Source organism: Arvicanthis niloticus, chromosome 1 (genome assembly GCF_011762505.2).
Source record: "Arvicanthis niloticus isolate mArvNil1 chromosome 1, mArvNil1.pat.X, whole genome shotgun sequence".
NCBI lineage: Eukaryota > Metazoa > Chordata > Mammalia > Rodentia > Muridae > Arvicanthis > Arvicanthis niloticus.
In genome coordinates, this window is record NC_047658.1 from 144,206,096 (window position 1) to 144,234,030 (window position 27,935).

At 43.4% G+C, this 27,935-nt stretch overlaps 2 long non-coding RNA genes across 4 annotated transcripts; both read left to right on the forward strand.

Moving 5' to 3' along the window:
• The first annotated feature begins 8,315 nt into the window (after window positions 1-8,315).
• LOC143441160 (uncharacterized) lies at window positions 8,316-17,673 on the forward strand. Of its 3 annotated transcripts, none has more exons than XR_013108385.1 (6): window positions 8,316-8,497; window positions 11,942-12,120; window positions 13,304-13,435; window positions 13,603-13,792; window positions 16,572-16,706; window positions 17,093-17,673. It is a non-coding gene; the product is annotated as an uncharacterized LOC143441160 (long non-coding RNA). The 3 variants fall into 3 exon arrangements; XR_013108384.1 differs by lacking the exon at window positions 13,603-13,792 and adding an exon at window positions 16,797-16,997; XR_013108383.1 differs by lacking the exon at window positions 13,603-13,792.
• Window positions 17,674-19,941: 2,268 nt separating this feature from the next.
• On the forward strand, window positions 19,942-22,311 carry LOC143441161 (uncharacterized). The gene is made up of 3 exons (XR_013108386.1): window positions 19,942-20,214; window positions 21,107-21,213; window positions 22,154-22,311. It is a non-coding gene; the product is annotated as an uncharacterized LOC143441161 (long non-coding RNA).
• Window positions 22,312-27,935: the final 5,624 nt, after the last annotated feature.

Consider the following 27,935-nt stretch of genomic DNA (forward strand, 5'->3'; position numbering starts at 1 on the left):
ATGAAAAGGAAACGTCTGTTCGCATCCAGTGCTTCAGAATCCCTTGAGGGACAGATTGCTTAAGGGCCTCACACAGAGTATGTTCTCAGAGATACAGGGGTTTTGACTTTGGAATAAGAGCAATCCGCAGAGAAAGCTCAAGATGGTAGTGCTTCTACCTGGATTTGCTTTTGAACACCCAGGTTGCCTTCTGGGAAAACATTGCCACGATTTTCCAGCACAATGGCTTCAACAGAGGAATCTCAACAGGGAGTGTGGAAGTTTCAACGAAGGCAGCCTTAGCCGGAGACTTGGGGGAGGCAGAGATGAACCAGAGGCCCCTTAGCAACCTGCGCAGACTGTCAGCTCTGAGCCCGGGGGCCTCAGAATCAGCGCCAACATTTGTTCTTCAGAGACAGCTCTTGATGGAGGACACTACTTGGAATTGGGCTAAGACAGTATGCTTTTAGGCTCACCCTTGCTTCCCTTGTAAAGTGGGAAAGAGTGGGCTCTCATGATACCAGACTCCTACCTGGATGCAAGACTGCCATAACTCTCAAATCACATTAAGATAATAAAATGACATGTGATCAAATTGCTTAATTTTTTTATAGCCCTAATTTTTCCCCCCATCCTACTTAGAGGTTTAGTTAAACAGACTTAACTCAGTGAAAAACTTGGATGCCCCAAATTCCTGGAGGAATTTGATATCAAAATGAAGGATGTTAAAGCTGCTGCACGCTTTTGGAGATTCAACGGCAAGAAGCCTGGAAAGCAGAATGCAGAATGAGGTTGGCAGACTTAGTGGGACGCAGAACTGGGAAGCTGGCTCAACAGTAAGCATCTGCCATCCAGTGCAGTGCGAAGACTAGAGTTTGGATCCCCAGCACATATGTGAATTCGGGCTGCGTGATGGCCTGCCCGTTGCCCTGGCACCCAGGAGGTATAGACAGAAGCAAACTGGCTAGACATGTGAGCTGAATTGGCAAGCTCTGGATTCAAGTGAGAAACCAGACCTCAGTTTACAACAAGGAGAGTGATCAGGGAAGACACTCTGTCAATTTCTGATCTCCAGATACATGTGCACGCATTTGTGGAAGTACATCAGAACACACACACAGACACACACACACACAACCAAACATACATACATAATACATACATACATACATACATACATACATACATACATTCATACACACATCACATACTTTTTTTTTTTTTTAAAGGGAATTGGGTGGTGGTGCAGAGGCAGGCAGATTTCTGAGTTCGAGGCCAGCCTGGTCTACAGAGTGAGTTCCAGGACAGCCAGGACTACACAGAGAAACCCTGTCTCAAAAAAAAAAAAAAAAAAAAAAAAAGGGAATTAGTGGAATGTTCATCAGATCTTAAGACTAAATCTCAGCTCCTATATGTGGTCTCCAAGTCCTGTGAGCTCTGGCTTCTCCTGATTTTCCAGCCTGGTGACATTACCTCTGTCTCTTCATTCATTTGATTCCTCAAAGGCAGAGACTTTCCCAATTCGGAGCCTGGCCGTCCTGTCCTAGTTTGTCCCTTGGAGCTCTCTGCTTCTTTCTTAGTTTGCCTAGAAGATTCAGGCCCGAGCATTGCATCATAGTTTATGTCTCTGCTGGCTACCTCATCAAAAATAGACTACTTTGTCCTTTTCTCTTGAGAGTGAGTAGTGTTTGGGTTATACATTTATTTGTGAATTTACCCTAATGTTTGTCTCCCTAGGTATGCTGGAAAATTCTAAGTTGTGGGATTTTTTTTTTTTTCTGTGTTTACCACTATTCCTGGTACATAGGGGGAATTCAGTGAGTGTTTGATGTGCAGGGGCAGAGGAATTAGTTGGCAAGCTGAATTTGATCCCCAGCACCTAAATAAAAGAGCCAGAAGTAGTGGCCTGTTTGTAATCAGCACTGGGGAGAGAAAGAGACAGGCCCTGACGGAGGCTCACTGGCCACTGCTAGACCTTGCTTCAAAAATCAAGGTAGATGACATCAAAAGGACATCTGAGGTTGACCTCTGGTGTTCACACTCATGCACAAGCATGGGTCTGCATACCTGCACACACATGCCCATGAACACAATACACGTGTTTGCATAGATACAGCACACACAGGAAAAGTACTAGTACTGAAATACAATTAAATGAAAAAAAAATTACATTAGTTAGTGAGGGAATGAACGTATGTGTTAGCAGAAGAGTCCCAGAACATTTTCCACTTACTGGTTGTTTTGTTGTTTTGAGACATGGTCCTGCCCTGTGTCCCAGGCTGACCTTGAATTCGGATCCTCCTGCTTTATGCTCCAAAGAACTGGGATTCTAGATGTTTACCACCACACCTGGCTTTTACTGGTTGTTTATATATGACAGCCTACACAAATATTCGGTGAAATTGCCCCTTTGACCCTATTTTGGCATTGTAGAAACAGCTATCAGTCTCTAGGTAAGTTGGCATTAATTCCAACGTGTGTTTATTTAGACCGAATGGGCCTCTTTAGTGGCTCAATTAAGAACACCACCTTGCCAGTTACTGCAGGCTCGGTCCCGTCTGTCTGAATTCTTGCTACATCTCAGTGAAGTTTATGGGACCAAGAAGTTACCTGAGACTCAGGGTTTTGATCTCATTAGGAGAGAAATCTTGAGTGACTTTACCTATGAATAAGTTCAAATCAAGTCATACATGCAATTACCACAGGGTCACCCGGCTGTAATCTGGTTTGTTGCTGGGACCACATGAAAAAAAAATTATTTATTAAGGACAGAATAGTTCCTTTTGAATTCTGTAGCAACAGTGCCCTGCTCTCTCTCTCACTCTCTCTCTCTCTCTCTCTTTTTCCCCTTCCAGTCCATGGAAAGTGTTATCTCAGGCGCTTTGTGCAGGAAGTTGGGTTTATCACTTCCGCACAGTTGCAGTTTGTCTAGGACTTAACTACATGCTATCAGATTACATCAAAACGTAGGCCTTTGTGTGCTTAACTCATCAAAGGCAACGAGGACCCTCAGGACTTGCTATCACTTCACTGCATACGCAGCCTTGTAGCAAAACAAAGCCTATCTAAACAGGACGTGCCCTTTCTGCCACTCCGTGGCTCCGCAGACTCTTTGCTTTACTTGCAGCAATGCTTGGGGCTCAGGTGTCTGCCCTGTTTCACTTCTTGTTTTTATATTTATCTCCTTTTAGAATTGCTGTCATTTGCCTGATTGTGTTCAAGGAAGGAAAACCCAAAATACTACTTACCAGGAGAGGAGGCAAGATCATGGCCATCCATAATGTCAGATGGAACAGCAGAGCCTTTACTTAAGGTTAGGGCCCTTGGTTCTCACTTTGGAGACTCGAATCAGTGAAAATTATCAAGAATTGTGGAGCCTGTCGCCCTGGTTTGAGTCCTGGCTCCTCTATGGCTGTCACTGGTCCATTTCTTTGGGCTTTTGTTTTCCCAACTGAAAAATGGTGGTAATTGTAATACCCATCTCATAACTTTATATCTATCTATCTATCTATCTATCTATCTATCTATCTATCTATCTATTTTTATTTTTATGTGTGTAGGGTCTTATGTAGCTTAGACTGGCCTGGAAGCCAGTATGAAACTAAGGATGACCCTGAATGTTTGATCCCCTAATCTCTACATTCTTGTTCTAAGATTATTTGTGTTGATTTTAATTAAGAGAGAGCCTTGCTGTGTAGCTCAAGGTGGCTTAGAACTCAATATGTACGTTCAAGTCCAACACATCAAGCACCCTAGCCCCCTGACATAGAATAAATCACATACATCAAAGAACATGTGAAAAGTGCCTATGGAAAATGCTTTCTCAGGAGGACTATGACATTCTAAAGACCAAGGATGCGGTGTCCCAGGCCCCACAGAGTGGCAAGACTATGAGACAGAGGTCCCAGGCTGGAAACGCTTCTACCTCTCAGGACTCATTACTATCTTCTTGTTTTATTTTTGTTTTTATGAGACAAGGTCTCACTTTGCAGCCTGCTGGCCAGGGACGTGCCATGCAGACCAAGCTGCTGATATAGAACTTGGCAACAATCCTCCTGCCTCAGTCTCCTGAATGTTGGGATTAAAAGTGTGAGCCACCATGCTTGGGGTAATTTTCTTCCTTAGAGTTTCCTCTTCCCTCTGTAGGATGGCTGCCAGATGCTGCCTCTATTGGCAGCCACAAGAAGCCAGTGCAACTGTGAAGTAATACTTCTGCCTCAGGGCTGGCTCCACCCTGTTGACCAAGGTTGGTTTTTTTTTTTTTTTTTTTTTTTGTTCTGCTCAGCCAACTCCGTTTTTATGCTTTGCCTAAAAAGGAGTTCTCACCCAACCCTGCTGCAATGGGAAATGGCTGACTGCCCTAGAGCTTCCGGATACAGAGCTCTTTCGGGGGATAGAAATGGTGGCGCAAACTTCACACTTCAGGGGTTTGAGGGTTCCGCTGGCAGCAGTTGTCTAACATGAAGCTCCTTTCCCAAAAGCAGATGTTGGAGGAAGAACATAATTCTGTAAAGAGATCCTCTAGCCAGTGTCATATGATAAGGCGGTCTTAACACATATTTGCATGGAGGAAGTATGACAATTTTCATAGGCCTTTAACCGGAAAGAAATTGAAGTTACACCTAAAAACTTGTATACTTTAGGAAGGTAATTTTTATCTTTTTTGACATCCGAACCCATCTAAAATAGGATATTTAAACAAGCCTCACGCTTTGTTGCTTTCTCTTCTTTCAGTTGTTTTGGTTGGTGTTTGTTTGTTTCTTGGAGTCATGGTCTTATGATACAGCCCAGGCTGGCTTAGGACTCACGTTGCCCAACCTGGCCTTAAACCCTTGATAGTTTTTCTCCCTTAACCTCCTGAGTCGTCAGAATACAAGTGTAAGCCAACACACCTGACTTTTATTTTGTTTTTGTGAGTGTACAGGTACATCTGTATAAACAAGTTCAAATGCATGTGGGCATACATATATGTGTCTGTGTGCATGTGTGCACATGGGCATACACATACATGTCTGTGTGCGTGTGTGCATGTATGCACATGCATATGCATACACATGTAGAGGCCAGCACAGAACTGAAGCTTACCTTTTTTGCTTTATTTATTTACGTATTTGTTTATTTATTTATTAAACAGGATTTTTAATTCCTTTCTAAAAAAAAGATTGTCTTTAGTTCCAGCACTTGGGAGGCAAATGCAGCCTGATCTCTGAGTTCAAGGCCAGCCTGGTCTACAAAGCTAGTTCTAGGACAGCCCAGGGCTACCCAGAGAAACCCTGTCTCAAAAAAAAAAAAAAAAAAAAAAAAAAAACAAAGAAAAAAATATTTTTTTACTTATACAGTTATTTTGTCTGGTCATATGGTCATATATGTGTATATATTTATGTATATATGTGTATATATTTATGTATGTATGTATGTGCACCATGTGTGTATAGCCCTAAGAGGCCTGAAGAGGGCTCTGGATTCCCTGGAACTGGAATTAAGAGATGGCTGTGAGCCACAAAGCAGGTGATTGAGATGATCTTTGGTCCTCTTTCTCCAGCAGTCAGGACTTTATACCATGAGCCGTCTCCCCAGCCCAGGGTCCTACCCTCACTGCTTTTTTATGTACTGGCTGATCACTGCTGGCTTGCATTCTTCATGGCTTCCTCTCAGGATATGAGGATATCTTCTCTCTTGGGAGGACCACTTCAGAGCTATCACTCGCCTCTGATTAGTGCGAGCTGGCTCTGTGTGCCAGGTCCCTTCCACTTGGTTTTGTATCTCTGCCTGGCTCCTTGGAGTGAGCACTTTGGCTATTTCCCCATCTAATGCCCGTGGAAGCTAATCCTCAGCTTCCCCACAGTGGCTACAGGGTGGGTCTCATCCTACTCCCAGACACCACAGAGAACGTATTCCCAGTGTCCGGACAGAATCGAGTGTTCTCTTGTCTGGAAAAAGACTTGGGACGTTTGCCTGGAGCCCTCTTACGGGCGTTGTAAACGCTAAGTGCAGGGATCAGCATTTCCCGTAGACCTGTGTCAAAAATCTTCTTTTCTAATTACTACGGTAATAAATGTGTTTTATTAACACAGATGCCTACCTAAGCACGGAAATGTAGAGATTTTAAATTTTGTTGCGGGAGCAGCACACTGGGAGAGAGCTATGCCAGCATGCACCAGACTCGGGGTTTGGTTCTCAGCACAAAAAAAGGAGGGGGTGAGGTGGGGGCGGGGGACGGGGGTGGGGGGGAGGGAGAAAGAAAGGATAAAATTCAAGGCTTTTATAGTGACATCAAAGGGTAGCTATTACATACTGTTCCAATGTACATCAAAACATCTTACTGTTTTTTAAAAAAGCCAAAATGGAGTCAGGTCGTGGTGGTGCTCATCTTTAATGCTTTTAAGACTCAAGAGGCAGAGGCAGGGGGATCTCTGTGAGCTGAGACCAGCTTGGTCTACAGAACGAGTTCTAGTACAGCCAAGGCTACACGGGAAAACCCTGTCTTGAAGAACAAAATAGATAAACAATTGAAGCAGAACGCTAAGACAACTGGTTCACATACACTTCTGAAACCTGCATGTTTTCTTTAGAGGTACATCTAGGAGAGACAAGGTGTACAGACATACTTATCCCACTGTTTTGTGTTGTTCCTCCAGCCTATAGAAGTTCCAAGGTATAATGTGCTATAAATTATTTACTTAGGTTGCAGCATTAGACTTTAGACTATTTCAGTTTTGGGTTTTTTTTTTTTTTTTTTTTTTTTTTTTTTTTTTTTTTTTTTTTTTTTTTTGAGGGAGTATTTTTGGCTTAACAAACAGCACAGTATTGAATATCCCTGTGCAAACATCATTCTACTCATGTGTTAGAATTTCTGTGAAATTGCCACTGTTGTCCCAGGATGACCAGGGCTACACAGAGAAACCTTGTCTTTTTTTTGGGGGGGGGGGTTGTTTGTTTGTTTGTTTGTTTGTTTTTCGAGACAGGGTTTCTCTGTGTAGTCCTGGCTGTCCTGGAACTCACTCTGTAGACCAGGCTGGCCTCGAACTCAGAAATCCGCCTGCCTCTGCCTCCCAAGTGCTGAGATTAAAGGCGTGCGCCACCACCGCCCGCGAAACCTTGTCTTGAAAACAACAATAACAACAAAAAGCAAACAAAACCAAAATAAACTATGTACATTTTAAATTCTAGTAAGCATTGCTAAACTGGGTGCCCGTGTATCTTTTTGCAATCCACCCAAAAGTCCAATGGGTCTTGCTTCCTCAAATGCCTATCAGCATTGGTATGATCTGATTTTATGGAGTTTAGTTTCATTTGTGTTTCTTCTGCTGTTAGTAAAGTTGAGTGTCTTTAAAAAACTGTTGGAGGGCCAGGGAGACAGCCCAGGGGGTAAAAGTGCTTCCCCAGCAAGCCTGAGGGCCCGAGTTCAATTACTGGACCAGGTAGCAAGCCAGATTCAGTGGTTCACATCTGTAATTTTAGCATTCCTACTATCGTGAGATAAGGGGTGGAGGCAGGAGCATTCCCAGAAGCTCACGTATGCAGTGCAGCAGCAGAAATGAGAGACTTTGCTCAAAAAACAAGGTGGAAGTCTCTTGGGAACAGTTGTTCTCTGAGCTCCACACTTGAACTGTGGCATGCAAATGCTTACGCCCCTAAACCTCCTGACACCAAACAAATAGATCATAGAAAAACACTTTTTCCTTACTCTGATCTAGGTGTTAGCTGTCACCTCTCAACAAAGAAACTCCTCTTTGCAGGAAGCAGGTCTCTCCAGACCTGGTTAGAACAGAGAAAACAAACAAACAAACAAACAAACAAACAAACTGGTCATGGGATGGCCAGCCCTAGTGGACAAACCTACAACACAACTCCTAAACCTAGAATTTAGGGAACATTACAGGAGCAGTAACAAAAAACGTTCTAAGAGCCGGAGGACCAGGAAGTCTGTGGTGAGATCTCAGTCTCTTAGAAACGACAGGGATACCCACGATAATACAACAACATGGTTGTTTAAACCAGACCTTAGCAAGGACACCACCAACAGATGAGTTAATGTGGAAGGAGGAAATCTCACCATGCCCCACCCTTAGACAAAGAACTACAGGCAGCTAATGACTGTTGGGAGTGGGGGAATTAGTCTTTGCCAGGGATGAGCCCCTAATTGATCATCCAGTCAGTATCTGAAATCAGGCCTTTTTTACGCTCTTTTTGAACACAGTTTGTTATTGTTCTCTACCTTAATGGAATGGCAATGTCCCAGGACGATGCCACTGTGCAAGTAGCCAGCTTGATCAGGTTCAGCTTATAGAATCTGCTCATCTTTGGGTTGGCCTCCCCAGATGATGAAAAACCTGGGTAATCACACCTAGGACAGTCTCTTGTCCTTTATCTGCTGGGCTCTCAGTTTGTTCTGGTTATTATCCTAGTTGAGAGCTGACCTTGGGGACATAGGACTGTGATCCCAGCTACTGGGATTCTGAGGCAGGAGGACACACAAGCTCAAAGCCAGCCTGGGAAATTTCCTGAGACTCTGAAGGTAAGATGTGGAGTGGGTGGGAAGGAAGGAAGGAAGGGAGAGAAGTAGGAAGGATGGATGGGAGGGAGGGAGAGAAGGAGAAAAGGAGGTATGGAGGAATGGAGGGGGAAGGAAGGGAGGGAGAAAGGAAGGGAGGGAGGGAGAAAGGAAGGGAGGGAGAAAGAAAGGGAGGGAGGGAGAGATCTAGTGATCTAAAGGTAGATTAGTTGCTCTCACCACTTAGCCTGAAGTTCAGGATAAGATAAGATTCTTGGATAGAGAATTCTTTTTTTTATTCCCTGACAGCTGGAGATGTAGCTCAGTGGTAGAGTGTTTGTCTGACATGCACAAAACAACTCTGGGTTAAAATCCAGCGGGGGGGGGGGGGGGGGGGAGGGGGACGGGAGGGGGAGGGAGAGAGAGAGAGAGAGGAGAGAGAGAGAGAGAGAGAGAGAGAGAGAGAGAGAGAGAGAGAGAGAGAGAATATGAATGAATGAATGAATTAGAGGATTAAAGTCCAGGCTTACTTAATTGACTCTGTTTTTAAATGAAAACCTTTTTTTTTTTTTTTTTTTTTTTTTTTTTTTTAAAGGAGTTCTCGGTGTCTCCCTTAATTTTGAAGTACTTTCTTCTGGGTTCGGGATAACCCTGTCCTTCTTGAGGCTCTGACCACTTTAACTTTTCCATTTCAGACTCACCCTCCAGACCCTTAGACTCACCAGTGTTTTATCTGTGAGCTGGTTCCTGATTTTGGCCAAGTGACTGATCACCAGTGAACTGGTGTCCTTTTCCTTTCTCACCGCGCCCCCCCCCATTCTTTTTCTCAGTCACTTAGACACTTGCTTTGTTTAAAGATTCTGTTACACCTCCCTTATTCTTTGCAATTAATCTTTATTTCTCACTTATTCAGTTTTAGGGTTATATTTCCTTTTCTGTTTTTGTCTATCTCCTTTGCTGTAGCAGAAGGAGCTAGTAAGCACCAACTCTGCAATAACCTTTAGAATTCCTCTATAAAAATGGGGGTCTGAGGTTCTTTAAATGCACCGGGACTCTGTTTATTGCATATTATGTTGAAAGAATGTAGTTTTCATAGCTATTAAGGACGGGGACCAGAGGACTGGGACGGGAACCAGCCAGGGAGAACCACTTTCAAGAGCTGGGGTTAGCTGGATATTTGTTGTCCTGATCACATTCCAGCTTGCTTTTGTGATTTTTTTTTCATATAGTTTAAGACTTTTTTTTTTTTTTTTTTTTTTTTTTTTTTTTTTTTTTTGCAGCAGGAACTTGCTTTATTGCTTTATAGCACAGGGTGGCCTGAAACGCCTGGTTTTGGTCTCTCAGCTCTGCCCCGGGGTTCTGGGAATCTACAGATAAGCCTCCAGCCCATCTTTGCTTTTGCTGCAGTATTGCATTGCTTGTATTTTTCATTCACTTTCCTTGAATTCTGTTTTGTTTTTGATAAATGAAAGGAACATGAACTTTGGACTATAAATAGACTCAGGTTTCAACAGTACCTTTCCAGGTACTGGACATGAATCCTTGGGCAAGTTACATTTTCAATTTTTCCTCCCAACAACTGAGTTTTAAAATATAAGTCACATTTGTAAGGCACAGTGCTTTCTAGAGACACTGTTTCTAGTTGCCTTATTATTTTCTTTACACCTCTGACTTCTTTACATTCTTTCTCTGGTCACTTTCCACTTGTGATTGGGTTTGGATGAGTCAAGGATCCACTTAGAATCTTTGAAAGCTGCAGTTTCTTTCTGTCGCCTTCTATGTAAGGTCGTTAGTATGCTGCATCCGACCCAAACAATTCGTCTGCGCAGTCTTAGGATAAGTGTTCAGTCACCTCAGTCACTGGCGGGAGTAACTGTGTCTATAGTCATGCTGTTAGAACCTGGAGGTATAGTTGAAGCCAGCTACACATGAAGTCCTGCTGCAAAGATAAACAATTTGGTCAAACCCACAGCGGAGGTTTACACATGGCATTAAAGTACTCTATATTTGTGTTCCCTCTCTCTCTTTCTCTCCCCCACTGTGTGTGTGTGTGTGTGTGTGTGTGTGTGTGTGTGTGTGTACGTGCAGGTAATGATGACATTGGCTGTCTCCCTCCATTGCTTCTCCACCTTATTTTTTTTTTAAAGACAGTCTTTCATTGAACCTGGAACTCACCAATACAGCTAGACATAGCTCTTCCCAGGGATGTTCTTACCTCTGCTTCTGAAGTGCTGACTCTACAGGCACAGACCTGCTTTTTATGTGGGTACCGATGACCTGACCATGTGTCCTCATGCTTGTGTGGCAGATATTTTGTTGACTGAGTTGTCTCTCCGGTCCTAAACAGTTTTCGAATTCAGGACCAATTTATATAACGTAAAATGAACTATTTTTAACCATACAGTCTGGTGGTACTTAGTAAATTTATAATTGTACAGAATAATCTCCTTAGTCTCCACTGCTCCATGAGAGTGAAGCACTTGCTTCCCCTCTCCCCTCACACCAGCTCCTGCCAATTACGAATCTACTTCCTATCTCACTGGGTGTGCTTTTCTAGATATGTCATGGAGAAGGAACCATGCAATGCGTGTTCCTTTGGGTTTGGCTTCTCCCACCTAGTTTTTGGTAATCAATAAAAACTATTAACAAAATTCAAGTATTATAGAGGGGCAAAATGAAGAAATAAGACATTCTGTAGTCCCACGTTTTGCAGTGTGGCCCATGTTACTAATGCCGTGACCTCTTTTATAAACAGGCTGACACAATTTGTACGTTTCCCACCCAGCTTAGTGTTCCATTTAACACACGGAATGCAACTTGCTTTGTTGATGCATGTAGGTTGTATCCTTCTCCTTAGTAGAAATGTAGGGTGTCATGATATGGTGGTTGTCTAGGTGGCTTGATAAACTTGTGGATGGATATTCTTTCCTTTCTCCCCTCCTACTTATTTGCCAAGTAAAATAATTTGCATCTTAATCTGCCATGTATTAGTTATTCTGAAATCATGCTATTGGGGAAATAAAGGGGAAAGGTTTGTATTCTATAGGGTAGTGTTGTGTGATAAGATAACACACACACACACACACACACACACACACACACCCTACTCACTTCAGATAGATATCCTACAATAGACCAAAGTACAGATACCACCAAAGTCCAACACATTGGTTCCCAAGTTGGTCTCTGGTGGTATTTGTACTTTGGTTTGTCGTGGGCTGCTCTATGGAGCGGGGATAGGATGGAGAGGTGGAGGGGTTGGGGTGGAGGGGAGTAGATGTATATGTATTGTGTCTCCCCAGGAGAAAGCTTGTTGCACAAGTTAAAGCTCAGTAAACTGTTCCTAATTTGAGATTCATTTGTTATTGGGATCAAAACCAAAATCAAGGCAGTGTTCAGGGATGCAAAGTAAAGAGCCTGAGACTGATAGTTAGGAAGCCTAGACTCAATGTTTCTCTTTCACCAAAGGCTGGATCTGGACATTTGGAACACCGTTTACTTATGGAGCTTGAGTTTCCTCATCACTGAAATCAGGTCGACGGGCTGGGTGGTCAGTGTGATGTTAAGTGTTTGGTTGATATCATCGCTCATGGTACCATGATTCTTCCTCTGCTTCAAAAGGACCAGCTCCCCCGGAGCCTGCTGTGGTACGACCCCTCCCTCCCTCAGTTATATCTGATTGATGTTGAGGTAGCACTCGTGACAAGTCAAGTCTGTAAAATCTTTCTCTAGGACTTTTGAATGTGAACCACAGAATGTATGAACGGTTCCTCTCTTGTGGTGGGGGACTGTGAGAAGTGAAACTTGGTAGCCATTGGTAACCGGATTATCAGTGTAACGAGTTACTAATGTGGATAGGACAAAGATTGGCTCCCCTGCCCTGTGGGGAAGTAGTCACACAGAAAGGAGCAACCTCTAAATGTGACAGTTTGTACCCTGGAGCAGAATCCAGTGTGTTGGGAGGAAAAAAGTGAAGCTTCAAGTCATTTCATGTGTCAACTTGACTACACTACTGGGGATGCTGGGATATTTGGCTAAGTATATGTCTGTGAAGGTGTTTATGGGTGAGACTAACATTTGAATGGATGCATAAGCAAAGTAGCTGGTCCTCACCCAGTGTGAGTGGAAGGCCCAGAGAGAACCAAAAGGGCAGTTTGCTCTCATTGCCTGCATTAGAGCTTGTCTCCCGGTCCCTTCAGACTTGTTCTCAGATCAGGAAGGCTCTCCTTGGCCTTGCCGGGTCTCCAGGTGGACAACCTTTTCAGACTCCATAAGGGAGCTATTGCTTCAACAATCTCCTGAGGGCCGCGTGTTTGAGGCTAGCCTGGGCTACATAGTGAGACCCTGTCTCATAAGCCAAGGGCCTGCAGCTCAGTGGCAGCACTTGCTTAGCTTGCGCATAGCACTGGGCTCTGTCCCCGGGACTGCCAGTTGAAGAACTATTGGTGGCTTTGAGTGTTTTTACACACATTCTTCCTATGCTAACCTTTATCTTTCCTGTGCCACATCCTTATTATAAAGTACAGTTTGACTGTAATTTTAAAAATTACATAGTTTAAGAAATGGTTTGGGTTGGAGAGATGGCTCAGCGGTTAGCATCACTGACTGCACTTTCAGAGGTCCTGAATGCAATCCCCAGAAACCACATGGTGGCTTGCAACCATCTGTAATGGGGTCTGATGCTCTCTTCTGGTGTATCTGAAAACAGCTACAGTGTACTCATGTACATAAAATAAATAAATAAATCTTAAAAAAAAAAGAAATGGTCCATAAAGAAGACTACACATCTTAAAGAACAGGCTTTTTCTTTCCTCCCCTCACTCCTACCAGAACTTTCCTTCCTCTTTGTGTGAGTACTGTGGACTTCCATTGCCGTAGTTGTGATGGCTAATCGTGATGGTCAACCTAATACCTTGGGAAGAGTGAACCTCATTTGAAGAATGGACTCCATCAGCTCGGCCTGTGAGCATGTCTGTGGGCGGGGGTTGATTGATAACTGATGTAAGAGGGCCCAACTCCTTGTGGGTGGTACCACTGCTGGGCAGGTGGTCCTAGGTGCTATAAGAAGGCAGGCTGAGTATGTACAGGGCGGGGGGCAAGTCAGTGTTCCTCCCTGGCTTCTGTTTCAGTTGCTGCCTCCAGGTTCCTGCTTGAGCTCCTGTCTTGGCATCTCTCAGCGATGGAGTGTGACTTGTAGGCCAAAGAGGCCCCCACCCTCTACTCCCCACCCCCAGTTGCTTTTGGTCATGATGCGGTGACAGCAACAGAGAAACAAACTAGGAGAGAAATTGGCACCTGGAATGTAAAGAACCTGACCATGTTGAGTTTGGGGGAGATTGTGGGAGAAATTTTTGAAACTTTGGACTGAGTTGGGCAGTGGTGGTGCACGCCTTTAATCCCGGCACTTGGGAGGCAGCGGCAGAGGCAGGCGGATTTCTGAGTTTGAGGTCAGCCTGATCTACAGAGTGAGTTCCAGGACAGCCAGGGCTACACAGAGAAACACTGTCTCAAACAACAAACAAACAAACAAACAAACAAACAAAGAAACTTTGGACTGGAGAAGCCCCCCGAGTACTCAGAGCTCAATAGGTGTTTTGTGGTCTGATGGTCTGAGTTCAGTCCCTAGAATACACATGATAGAAGGAGAGAGGCAGCTTCCACCAAGTTGTACTCTGCCCTCCATGAGGATGCCACAGCACAATGCTTCTCCCAAGTAAATAAATAAGTATAAAAATAAAAATAAAAATTAAGCTGCATGTGGCAGCATATTTGTGTAATTCTTGCACTTGGGAAGTAGAGGCAGGAGGGCCAGGGGTTTAAGGTCACTCTTGGCCTACAAGGTGAGTTCGAGGCTAGCTGGGACTACATCAAACCAGTCTCAAATCTCCAAACAAGCTGAGTGTGGTGGCACATGCCTTTAATATTAGCATTGGGGGCTGGGGGGTTAGATGCAAGTGGGTCTCTGTGACTTCCAGGCTAGCTTAGTCTATATAGCAAGTTCCAGGCCTACCAGGGCTATATATTTAGACCCTGTCTCAAGTGAACAAACAAATCTCCAGACTATATATCTGTCTGTCTGTCTGTCTGTCTGTCTGTCTCTGTCCATCTGTCCGTCTGTCCGTCCACCCGTCTATGTATCTATGTATCTATGTATCTATGTATCTATCTATGTATCTATCTATGTATCTATCTATGTATCTATGTATCTATCTATCTATCTATCTATCTATCTATCTATCTATCTATCTGCTGATGATCAAGTGCTAGACAACATAGCTAAAGACCATGCCACTCCTTTTCCTTCTGTTGGTCCAACTTTGAGCTTCTGTAAGCTTTTCCTAGGAACTTGAAAACATTAAATATGTTCTCACTATGTAGCTATAATTTTAGCTAAGGCTAGCCTGAAATTTTCTATGAAGCACAGGCTGACTTTTAAATTCTGATCCCTCTGCTTCTACCTCCTGAGTGCTGGAACTACAGGCAAGTACCACAACATTCCCCTTCCCTGGGATTCTTGCAGTAGCCTGTACACTAAGTTCCGTGTGCCTTCTGAGCCTTGGCTCCTATTGGTTGCTCTGCTTGTAACTCTTCTTTGACACAGACCTATGCAGTTTGTTCCTTCTTCTGGTAAAGCTAGCACAGACCGTAGCTTCTGACAATGTATGTCAATGGAGAAAAGTGACTGGATTGGGGCTTCGAATTTGAGGCTTCGTTTCAGCTGTTTCCGCTGTTCCCCCGCTGTTCTCCCGCTGCTTCCCCCTCCCCCATTTCTATAAGGCTGGAGCACTGCAGTTGAGTAGCCTTCTGGCTGATGGAGGAGCGAGGTTCCCCAAAGAACTTCTGATGGGAGCTGGGTCAGGTGGGATACCTGTTGGCATGAGCTCTTTCCTCTGGCTCTTTCCCTCTGACCTCTCCACAGCCTTGGCAGCGCCCTCCTTTCTTCCTGATCCCTCTCCCACTGGACCCCTTAAGTGCTGCTGAACCTGTGACCGACCTCCCCTAGCTTTCCTCAGTTCCTTGATTTAATGAGAATCTTTAAATGGAGGAGCAGAGCCAAGAACAATGGCACCGAGCACCTGTTTCCTGACCTTTTAGAAAGCTCAAGGATGTGGGACAAGGAGTTTCTCTACAACCAGCGAGGCCCTGCAGTTATTTGCTGGGTAATCCAACTTCCCCGCCTGCCCCGGGTTCTTCCTAATGAGGTCATGGACTCTGTTTTTCATGGATTTGAAAACTGGTGGTACTAATTTCTGTTCATGATATTTTCCTGAGAACAAAACTTTAGCTTATTGGATTTTAATCTTTCTTTTGTGGCAGGATTACCACATGGCTTTAAAAAAATTGTCCTGAATTTGAAAACATTTTGGGAGAATAAGTTTTATATAGTTATGATACTTATTGAATTAAAATTATCTAAAATTTTATAATAATGTTGATGTTATCATTTATTAAGCAGCAGTAGGCAATATGTCAAGAGTTCTTAATTATCTCATGTCATAACTCTATTACACAGACCGTATTAATTAGCTCATATTGTATGACGGTTATCCTGCTAAACACTTCCTTCACACACACACACACACACACACACACACACACACACACAGAATTTTATTTAATTTTCTCAACCCTATGGCAAGGGCAACATTGTCCCAAGTTTGCAGATAGAGGATCTGAGGCTTAGAGGTGGGTGTTAGTCTGCTGCAGAGTGTAAAAACCTACAGGCAGGGAGTCCTAATTAACAGAATTGACTTTCTCACACTTTTAGAAGCTAAAAGTCCAAAGCCAGGGACTCAGCGGTTCCTGACTTGGCGTCTTTTGGTGCTTTCTTGCTTCAAATACCGTATTCTCTCCAGGATAGCTCTCTGATGCCTCTTCTTCTTACAGGTACATCAACACAATCCAATCACAGTCTGTACTGAGACAGGGTCTTACTATACAACCTCTGCTGGCCTGGAATGCCTTCTGTAGCCCAGATTGGCCCCAAACTTGCAGGATGACTGTACCTCTGCCTCCTGGGATGCTGGGATGAAAGGCAGGAGCTACAAAGTTCAATTACACATTATTTTCTAAATAAGGCTTTCTCTTTCTGTTTCAGCTCTCCAGAAAGCTAGTTAAAAGCTGGAGCAAATGGAGCTGACTTTGCCCCTGTAGACTTCTCCTGACATCTGGCTTGATATCATATACTTGATATCTCAGGGACTGTTCACTGGTCCAGATCTACCTGGTCTAGGTGAGTGTGAGGGTGGAGAATATCAAAACTATGTGTTCTCCCATGGTTGTCCCTGACTCTATCTTAGGAATTCTTGTTTCTCTGCCCCAGTTCCATGACTCACAACTAATTACCACTACTATGTCTGGCTTTGGGGTTCTCCTCACATTTGTCTTGACGATGGACATATGCACGCTTTCCTCAGCCCCGTGCAGCAGTGATACGTGCTCATTGTTTCTAGTTCCTTCTCTGCTGCTATGAATTGGCTCACACCAATTATGATTGCACAGTGGAGGAGACCCATAGAAGTTGGTGGGTATGCTCTTAGCTGTAGAAGTTGAGTGATATATCATTAAATTATTTTATTTATTATATTATTATTAATTTATTTATCTTTTGGTTTTCAGACAGGAAGTCTCTTTGTGTAGCCATGGCTGTCCGGAAACTCACTACATAGACCAGGCTGGCCTTGAACTCCGATATCCCCCTGCCTCTGCCTCCTGGGTGCTGGAATTAAAAGCATGTGTCACCCTGCCAGATTTAGTGAACTTAAATTCTTAACTTTACTCAGTACATGACTGTGTAATTTAAGTCTCTTTAGACCTCCACTTTTTGACCTGTAAAATGGGTTGAGAATGTTTGCAGTATGAATACCAAAGAGTGGACGAGTGGGACGCATGATGATACAAAAGTGGACCTCATATGAAAGGTGTGTGCTACAAAGAGAAGTAATAAAACTAATTGTAATAATGACACAGATGATAAGATTTGAGTACTTTTTATAAGGAGATAAGTTCCCTCTCTCCAAGAAGTCTGCCTGTAGGGGAGGGGCAGATGGGAAGACAGTTTTTGTTGGAAGAAACTTTTCAAAGGTTAAAACTTCCATAGTCCAATGGAAACTGACCACCTGCCACAGAAGATGAAATCCACTGTCTTAAATATAAAAGGAAAAGTTAGCTTCTCCTGTTGGTCTTTTGTTGATGCTGTGTTAAGGGCTCCCACTAGAACAGTGATTCTCAACCTTTCTAATGCTGGGGTAATGGGGATTACCATGTTGTGGTAATCCCCAACCATAAAACTATTTTTGTTGCTACTTCATAACTGTGATTTTGCTACTGTTATGAGTTGTAATGTAAGTATTTGTGCTTTCCCGATGGTCTTCGGTGACCCCTGTGCGAGCCACAGGTTGAGAACCGCTATTCTAGCCTGCATTAGAGACCAACTTCGTTCACGTACTAGTTCATGTACACCATAGGAGAAAACTGGACACAGAGTGCTGGTGGTGCTCTCACACTAGTCGGCAGAGCGTTGGCAGCTGCTCTGGCTGCTTTAGAGAAGGTTCCAGATTTTACACTAGTGCCACTGAACACAGGGTGCCTTAAACCCAGCAGTATGCTCACTTGGCTTTCTCAGATCTGGATCCACTCAGATCATCCTGGATGCAACTGCCGAGGGCGCCCTCTAGAGGTCGACTTGCTTCTCTTGTTGCATCAGGCTCTTCCTTCAGCAGTGACAAGCTACACACAATAGCTTGTCTGCTATATGTTGTGGGTGCGACCTGGACGTAGAATACTAAATTTTGACTGTGTCACAAGATTCAAAACAGGCCTTTCCTGAGCCGGTATTGTACAAGGGAAATGCCTTGTAGATAGGGCTCACACTAGGGATATCCTCTCTGGAATACCCTGATTGGGGTAGCAACACTTAGGAAAAAGGCTGACAGAGCTTTGAGGTATTTTAAAAGAGAGATCGACACTTATTGTAGAGGCGCTAATCACTGAACGAAGTAATCAAGGGCCAAACTACAAGGTGTTAACAAAAAGATTAGAGAATTGGAGTGTGAATATTCAAAACTGGGTATGGGGAACTGGATACACAACAGGGGAAAAAAAAAAACAAAACTACAAACATAAGAGACAGAACTGCTGGTGTCCCCGAAGCAGGGCTCAGGAGTTATCATTAAAACTATTAAATGCCAAATGCTGGCACAGTGCTTGGTTTGTATCAGGCACACAGTAAATACATATTAGGTTCTGTCTCCTCTTTTGTTTATTAAAGTTTATTGTTTAGGATATCAAGAGGATCAGAGAGAAAAAAAGTGGGTGTTTTGTTTGTTTTTTAAAGAAAATAGAGGAGAATCTGGCTTATTTACTTATATTTATTAAAAATTTGAGGAAGAATTTGCCCGTAGGAACTGATCACTTCCGAGCCAGGAGTTTCCAGAACTTGTGCAATCAAGGACTGTCATTGCTGAGATTATTTTCGCTTTTTTTTTTTTTTTTTTTAAACAAATCAGAGCACCCGAATAACCCAGGACAGAGAACTTGAAAATGAAATCAAAGTACAGGAGGAAATGGTTTAATATCCAAATCACCAGTGCTGTATGAGATGGTTTTCTAGGAAGCTGGCATTTGCAGAGAACATAATAAGACGGCAGAGAGGAGGGCAGGCACTGGGAGGAGGCGTCTGGGAGTTCCCAGAACAAGGTGTTAATTTTAAAAGAGAACAAGGGACATTAGAAACCCAAATCAAAGGTTTAAAAAAAAAAGAAGTGAATACTGTATTCAGAATAGATAACATGGAAAAAGTCATTTAAGTTGACTTGAGCAGTTGACTGTTAAGTGCTTGTCTTTCTTGGTGTTGGATTGAGAAAGAGGAGGGTGGGGACATTTGCTGGCCTTCCCTAGGGCTATTGAAGGGCAGGGAGGGGCAGTTGCTGACCTCAGTTGGAGAAGCTTCTTTGGCCTAGATTGAAAGCACTACTAAATCTATGGGAATAGACCTCAGTTTGAGAACCAACGTGACTATTTAGTAAGACAACGGAAGAAGGCTCCCTTTGATTAAATTTACAATATCAAGCATGAATTCCCTTGAGTAGAGCAGGCCTCAAATCAATCCCAAGTGCTTGGTTGTCCCTTTATCCACTATTTTACCAGTAACACAGCCTGCCTGGAACGTCTGTATTGTAGTATTCGGGATTTGCTGTTGGATACCACTGAGGGCTTTTCTCCCCAACAGTCCATAGACCAAGCAATACAATGAAAACTAGCCAGCAGGGAAGAAGATAGAAGCTCTTTGAACCCTGTGATGCTTGGCCCAGGGTGTGGCACTATTAGGAGGTGTGGCCTTGATGGAGGAATTGTGTCATTGTGGGCATAGGCTTTAAGACCCTCCTCCTAACCATGTGAGAACCAGTCTTCTTCACCAGTCGTCTTCTTCTTCTTCTTCTTCTTCTTCTTCTTTTTTTTTTTTTTTTTGGTTTTTTTTCTAGACAGGGTTTCTCTGTGTAGCTCTGGCTGTCCTGGAACTCACTCTGTAGACCAGGCTGGCCTCAAACTCAGAAATCCGCCTGCCTCTGCCTGCCAAGTGCTGGGATTAAAGGCGTGCACCACCACTGCCCGGCTGAGAACCAGTCTTCTCCTAGCAGCCTTCAGATGATGATGTAGAACTCTCAGCTCCTCCTGCACCATGCTTACCTGGATGCTGCCATGCTCCCGCCTTGATGATAATGAACTGAACCTCTGAATGGGTAAGCCAGCCCCAATTAAATGTTGTCCTTATAAGACTTGCCTTGGTCATGGTGCCTGTTCACAGCAGGAAAACCCTAACTAAGACAACCACCTTGCCTTTACTCTCCTCCTTAGAGGTGGCTACTGTTAGGAGCCACGGTGAGTGTGACAACATTTGCCATTACAAGATGGCGCAGGCATCCTGTGCTCCCACAAGTAAACAACTAACTGCGCAGCTGCAAAAGGCAAAAGTCCGCCAAAGTCACTGCCCATCCCGGGGCGTAATATGGGTAATGAGTGAACAGCCAATCAGAAGTGAACACACCACTCTAGGGTATAATTAGCAGTGCCTTTCCTGGGCTTGGGGTCTTCCGTTTCTACTGATACAAGAATAAAGCCTCGCTGTGGTAACTACCCGAACACTGCCTCTCGTGTCTCTTTCGCGGGCGAAGGGGACACAGAAGGGGCCCGGAATAGGCTACTGTTATCATTGTAGTGTTCCTAAATCTGGTTGCCTGCTTTATATGTATAAGACTATGCATATCCAGAAAGGCAACTTTGGTATTTCAAAACCAGTAAAGTAAGGGATGGAGCTCAGTAGCAGAGAGTTTGCCTTGCATACTTAGGGTCATGGGTTCCAGTCCCAGTGGTGCAGAAACAACAACAACAACAGCATCATCGTCAACAACAACAACAACAACAAATCAGTGACATATATTTTTTCAATCTGCCTTTCTTGTTTCAATCTGCCAGATTATGACTTCATGGACACTTTTAATATTTAATATTGTCCTTAGTTTATTTAGCCATCTCACTGATGAAGATTTAGAATGTTTTTAATTTAGGACCATGACTGTGAGAAAACAGCCTGAGAAAGTCTTTTTCTAATGATGGAAATTATATTATTTTAAGAAAGGAGCTGGTATGCCTGCCAGAGTTTGGAAAATTAAACAAGTGGTTTAAACTGCCTGCCTCTCTGATTTCCTCTGATCTACACCAAATCCCCATCGATTCTCAAAGTAAGTTGTCACAAGTGTTATTTGCTAGGGGGAACACGTTGGCTTTTTATGGGGTTTAAACTAGAGTGGAGGCAGAATAGAAAAAAAAAAAAACAGTTTTCTATGGCTCAGGAGAGAGATAAAAGAATGAGCTTCACTGACATGGGAGTGGAGATGTAGCTCTCATGGTAGAGTGCTTGCTGCTTGCCCAGCAGACTTGAAGCTCTGAGCCCAGTTCCCTGCACCGCATAAACTGAGCAGAGTGGCCCATGCTAGTAATTGCAGTTTTGGGAAGCAGAGGCAAGAGAGTCACAAGTTCAACATCTGGCTACAGAGTGAGTTTGAGACCAGCCTAGGCTACATAAGAATGAGATGAGAGAGGGGAAATAATAATAATAATAATAATAATAATAATAATAATAATTATTATTATTATTATAGAAGTATATATAATTATATACTCTTATATATAATTGATATTATTATTATTGGCTGTACTCTGCTACAGAATTGCTCCGCAGTTCAGTCCTTCACAGGGGAAAGCTGATAGCTCATATTCACTGTATTAGTCCACTCTGGAGCACTATACTAAAATAATATTATTTTAACTTAGAAAAAAGGTTATTTTTATTCATGGTTCAGAGACTAGATCTTAACCTAGGACTGCCTGTTGCAGTTCTGCCTCTGGAAGCCTACATATTATAGTAGACGTGCATGGTAGAATAAACTACCCAAGTCAAGAGCTAGGAAGCAAAGAGGAAGAATGCCAGAGTCCCATAATCCCCTTTGGGGGGCATGCCCCTATCAGCTGAGGATTTCGTAGTAAGCCCCGCCTCTTAAAGGTCCACAGTATGCCCCAGTAGCATTGCTCTGTTGCCCTAGTTTCATTTGTGTTGCTGTCTGTCATAAAACACTCTGCCCGAAAATAACTTGGGTAACAAAGTGTTAATTTGGCTTCTAGTTTCAGGTCACAGTCCACCATTGAAGGATGGCAAGGCAGGAACAAGTGTGCCTTGCTATTTCACACAGCAAAATCCATGATCTGGGAACTCTCACATCCAAGTAAGTACAGCATAAACCATGTAACAATGGTGCTTGGTGGTTTGCTCAGGCACTGGCTCAGCCACCCTCCTTATACAGTCCAGGACCACCTTCCTAGGGAATGGTACTGCCTGAAGTGGGCTGGGATTTTCTGTATCAATTGACAATCAAGACAACACTCTCACTCAACAGACTAATCTGCTCTGGGCAATCCTTCAGTTGAGACTCTCAGGTAATGCTACATTATATTAAGTTGACAGTTAAAGCTAACTAGGATACCCGGGGATCAAACTTTCAAAATCTTTTGGGGATCCAACTCATATTTAGGCCACTGTACCCATTAATGACAGTAACCAGTAGTCCCAGTCCTTGTAAGGAAGATCTTTACTTTAAAACATATATTAAATTGATAATTCTCTATCCTCTCTGTCCATGCATTTAGAAATCATTTAATAGCTCAGGGTACAAGCTTAAAAACACGAGTTCAACTCCCGCATTCTATGGTAGAGGAATTAAACTGACTTCTGACTTCCACATGAACACCATGGCACCTGCATGCCTGTACACACACACACACACACACACACACACACACACACACATACACACATACACACACACACACACACACACACAGATGCACTGATAAATACAATTAAAAATAAATTTAATGAATATGTACTATAAGCCATACACGGGATTAGACTCTGGGCATGCCAAGATGAAGTTAAGCTTAGAATGGCTGAGGATTATTCTAGAAGGTCTTATAAAGTCCAACTTTTCAGCTCTTGTGCAGGTATGACAGTAGTTGTTGGGTGATAATGAGAGAAAGCACTGTAAGAAGGAGACATTTCAGGGTCTACCTAATATAGCATTTATAGACAGTCCTGAGTAAAATCTTACAGAAAAGGTGTGAGTCCACTTAAAGGTGATAGGATATGAAACAAGTGCCTTCCCCAAATCTTATTCCTAAGACTTTCTAATTAAACAATTAGCATTTATTCATTCATTTATTTACTTACTTTTTAAGAGAAGGTCTTATTTTGTCACCCAGGTTGACCTCAAACTCATGATTCTCCTGCCTCAGGCTCCTGAGGGCTGGAATTACAGGTGTGCACCACTAGGCTTGGCACTGAGGCTAGAATTTACTTTTTCCATCTCTGCTGCTTCTGTCCTCTGTGACCAATCCTGGCCAGAAGGATTTTTCTCCTATCACAGCACAACTGCCTTTCACTTCAGCCCAGAAACAACCCCAGTGAGTCAGAGCCTCACAGAGTGAAACACTGCATCTTAATTGTGAGCCAGGGCTGGAGCAGAGCAGAGAGCATTTGACGACTTCCCCACTACAACATGTAGTAAAACCATATGCAGAATACCCATTGTAACAAAGTAGGTGCTGTGGCATCATTCTATCCAGGGATATTTTAAAATAGATTTCCCCTTCTTCCTCTCTCACGTTGACCACACAAGCCTGGCACCTACCCAGAATGCAGTTTAAATTAGTGAGTCACTAGGCTGTGCTAAGAGGGCTAATCTTGTGTAAAGCTGCTCCTACCAGCAAGACAGAAAGGCTTCCATGACCACAACTCATTTCAAGGAAAGAGTAAACATTTTAGCAAGGGCAGTGCCCTAATTCAGCAGATTTTTCTTTATGTCCGAATGCAGTGTACTGGCAGTGAAGAGCAATTGAGAAGTCATAACCAAGAAGATGATTGCGCAGGGCCCTTAGGGTCCCCTGTAAATTTCTGCTGGTGACCCAAGAGCCACTGCTTGACCACATAGCCAAATATTTGTATTAGGTGTTCCTGTGTTTAACACACTAATTAGAAAGATGGCATTCTTTGACTCCCTCCCAAATCATTTGACTTCTAATCTTTTTCTAGAAACGGCTGCTGGATAAATGGGACCATGAGTGTGCTTTCTAAAGAGAGACTTTACTGTGTTGCAATAAATCCAGGGGCTGGGGACATTAATGCACCTGAAGTGCTCTTAATGTGTCTATGGTGGGGATCATCCTTCAGGCCCTGTTGCAGAGAACTTTACCTTGAGGGTTATAAATCCTTTGATAAATGACTCTAATGGGAAAAGGTTCACCAAAGGAAACATGAACTCTAAACATAGGTAAATGCATTGGCCAGAATGGAGGCTTCAAGACAGGTGGGAGGCCTTGATACTTTGGGGGATAAATTCACAGCATTTATCTCTGGTGAGGCTAAACGACTGGCTCTGAGAGGTATCCAGAGGAAAATAAGACACCAGTGGGACTCTCCCCTCCCAGGCCCTAAAACAATGCATTTCTCTTTCTCTTTTCAGTTTATAATCCAGGATGTGGTCCAGACTGCAGAGACAGAAAGCTCCCAACCAAAGTGCGTTCTGAAGGCTGGCAAGGAAACTCAGTTTGTGGAGGACTTTCATAGCATGCACAAAGCTGGGGTTTGGATCCCCAGCACCATGTAAACTGGCCATGGTGGCATAAGCCTGTAATCCAAGCACATGTGGCAGAAAAAGGATCAGGAGTTCAAGATCTTGGCTATAGAGTGAGTTCAAGGCCAGCTTGGGCTACATGAGACACTGCACAGTTTGAACCAAGTACAGTCTGAGGACTCCACCGAGGTAAAACCAAGAAATGAAAATAAAACCAGACACTTCCAGGGCTAAGCTTACTCCTACCAGGACTGAGGATGGAGGCAGTTGTGAGCTGCCATGTGGGTGTTGGGAATTGAACCCAGATCTTCTGGAAGAACAACTAGTGCTTCTAACCACTGAGCCATTTCTCCAGCCCCAAGAATGTTGCCTGAATGGTTGTTGTGATTTGGGGAAGAGAACATTTTTTTTTTTTTTTTAATCAAAACTGGGTAAGTAGCAGCTTCAGATGGGGCAATGGCATTATAGGATATGAAATCATATCCTTGGATAGGATTTTTGTTTTTTTTGTTTTTGTTTTTGTTTTTTTTTTTTCAAGACAGGGTTTCTCTGTATAATCCTGGCTGTCCTGGAACTCACTCTGTAGACCAGGCTGGCCTCAAACTCAGAAATCTGCCTGCCTCTGCCTCCCAAGTGCTGGGATTAAAGGCGTGCGCCACCACTGCCCAGCTCTTGGAATGATTTTCATGCCCCATTAAAATGCAGCCACTTTTCTGAAATCTACATTTTTAAGACTGGCTACTTATTATATTGTTTACATAGAGCAGAGTTGCTTAAACTTTTTCCAAGTGTCCAGTGGAAGGGATGTATTGTTACTCAGTATTGAGGCCACCATGAACTTCCTGGGGTGACAGGAGCTGCTCATCTCCGTTTTTTTTTTTTTTTTTTTTTTTTTTTTTTTTTTTTTTTTGGTTTTTTGAAACAGAGTTTCTCTGTGTAGCCCTGGCTGTCCTGGAACTCACTCGGTAGACCAGGCTGGCCTCGAACTCAGAAATCCGCCTGCCTCTGCCTCCCAAGTGCTGGGATTAAAGGCGTGCGCCACCACCGCCCGGCTCTCATCTTAGTCTGCCTTTTTGCAATCTACCTTTTTAGTTTTCTCCCATACTTCATCTCTGTCTCCAATATCTTTTCTCCTTGGCTTTCATAATTAGATGCTATTCCTGTCCAATCACGGCCGCTTACATTCCTTTGTGTTGCTACGTATTCTTTCCCCTGGCTTTAACTGTGTCTCTTTCAGGGTTTGGACCTTGGACTAATTTCTTTATTTTCTGCCTGGTTTTACCTGAAACACTGTCACAGTATCAACCTTCACCTTCATGCTGATAACCCTGGGATCCATATCTCTAGCCCTGACCTCTCACCTAAGTTCCTGCCTCTTATCTCTGCCTGTCACCACTGGAGAGTTCTGCCTGGATTTCCCATTACCACACGCCCAGAGCTGGCTTCCCAGACTCCTGCCTATGAGGAAGGTGTGTGTGTGTGTGACTGTGTGCATGTAAGAAAATAGAGCATACCAAACTCCCAAGACGCATAGAGTCTGCACATGCCTATGTGAGACTTGCCTTTACTTCCAGTGCAAACAGCAATGCTACATTGTAACTACCTACTAGGTGTCAGACATATCACATCACTGGCTCAATTAATCCTTAAGACAATATTGCACAATGGGAATTGTTTGAACTTTTATACGACAGGAAACGGAGACATGAGGAAATTCAACAGCTCGCCCTATATTACACAAAGTACTAAGTGGATAGACTGTGACTGTCTATCCCAAAGCTCGTGTGCCTTCCTTTACATCCACGACTACCTAAATACTTTTATTTACAGTTACATTTCCTGAACGTTTTGGGTAGGGGCAGCAGTTATCTCTCTGAGTCTGGCGTTTGGTGGGATCTATTTTTCTGGACAAGGTTTGCCTATGATAGGTGGTGACCAAATGTGAAAGCTTTGGATTCAGCAGACCTGGGTCCTCTCCCGCTGCATGCTCAATGACATGAGAGGTGGATTAGCCACCTGTAGAGTGAAGACAAATACACCTTCCTCTTGGGAATATTGGAAAGAAATACCATTTGTCAGAAATCAACCCTAGTAGTCAGATGCGGCTGTGTACCCTTGTGACTGGCAGGAGGATAAGGAGTTCAAGGCCAGCATCAGAAGGTGGCCTTGGGTACATGAGGCTCAGTTTCAAAAACAAAACCAAAAACCCCATTCTAACTGTTTGGGAAGATGAAAAGACCTTTGGGAAGGCAGAGGAAGAGTATGTGAGGAGCTGACTGTCAAAATGCTTTTATATGTGTATAAAAATGGTATGATTCTGTGTAACTAATACATGCTAATAAAAAAATTAAAATCTGCCCAAAATACCCATCCACTGATAAGTGTCTATATGGGACATGATATATCCATATGATGGAATATTATCTGATGGTAAAAGAAATAAATTTTGCTGCAGGCTACAGTATGTATGAGCCTTGAAAATATGCCAAATAACAGAAGCTAGACACAAGGAGCCATGTCTTATTCCATTTCATATCAAGTTTTCCGAATAGGAATAACCAGTAAAATCAGAAAGTAGGAGAGCGGTTGATTAGTTGGAGGTAGGGCTGCTAATTGGGGGGGGGTGGAGGTGATGAGCAGATTATTATGGGCTGTTGGCTGTACAGTTCTGTGTATCTGTTAAAGTCCACGGAAGCATGCACTATAATTGGGTGAAGTATGCGGTCTATGAATTACGTCTCAATAAAATGGTTAAGGAGCAGAATGAATCTCAAATGTTTCATTCATCATTAACCAATTCTTATTGATGACTTTGCCTCCCTTGCCTGGTTTGTCCAGTGACAATTGGACATTTGTTCCTTCTTAGGATGCCCTGACTAAAACTCAACCATTCTCCTCTGCCTGCCCTTGTCAAACATTTAGTGGGCCTGCTTTGCAATTCTTTTGAGATGTTTGAAGATTTGGGAGCTGTCTGCGTCCTGTTTCTTATGGTCTGGCCTCTGTTTGAGCTTGGACTATCCAGAATATGCTGCTCTTCAAACGGGTAAGCAAATCCCCTCCCCTCCCTTCCTAATCCACAGATACTTGGGGGACATAGCACATAGATATAAAAGCAAAAAAAAAAAAAAAAAAAAAAAAGAGGCATGACACAAGCCTGCTAAGTGTTTGTATGTATAGCTCTCAGTTGGGTGCTGACAGAGTTTACAGAAGTGGGAGACCGTTGGTTGGGAAGTCTTCCAAAAACAATTGGGCTTTGAGGGTATGAGAACTTTTGGTTG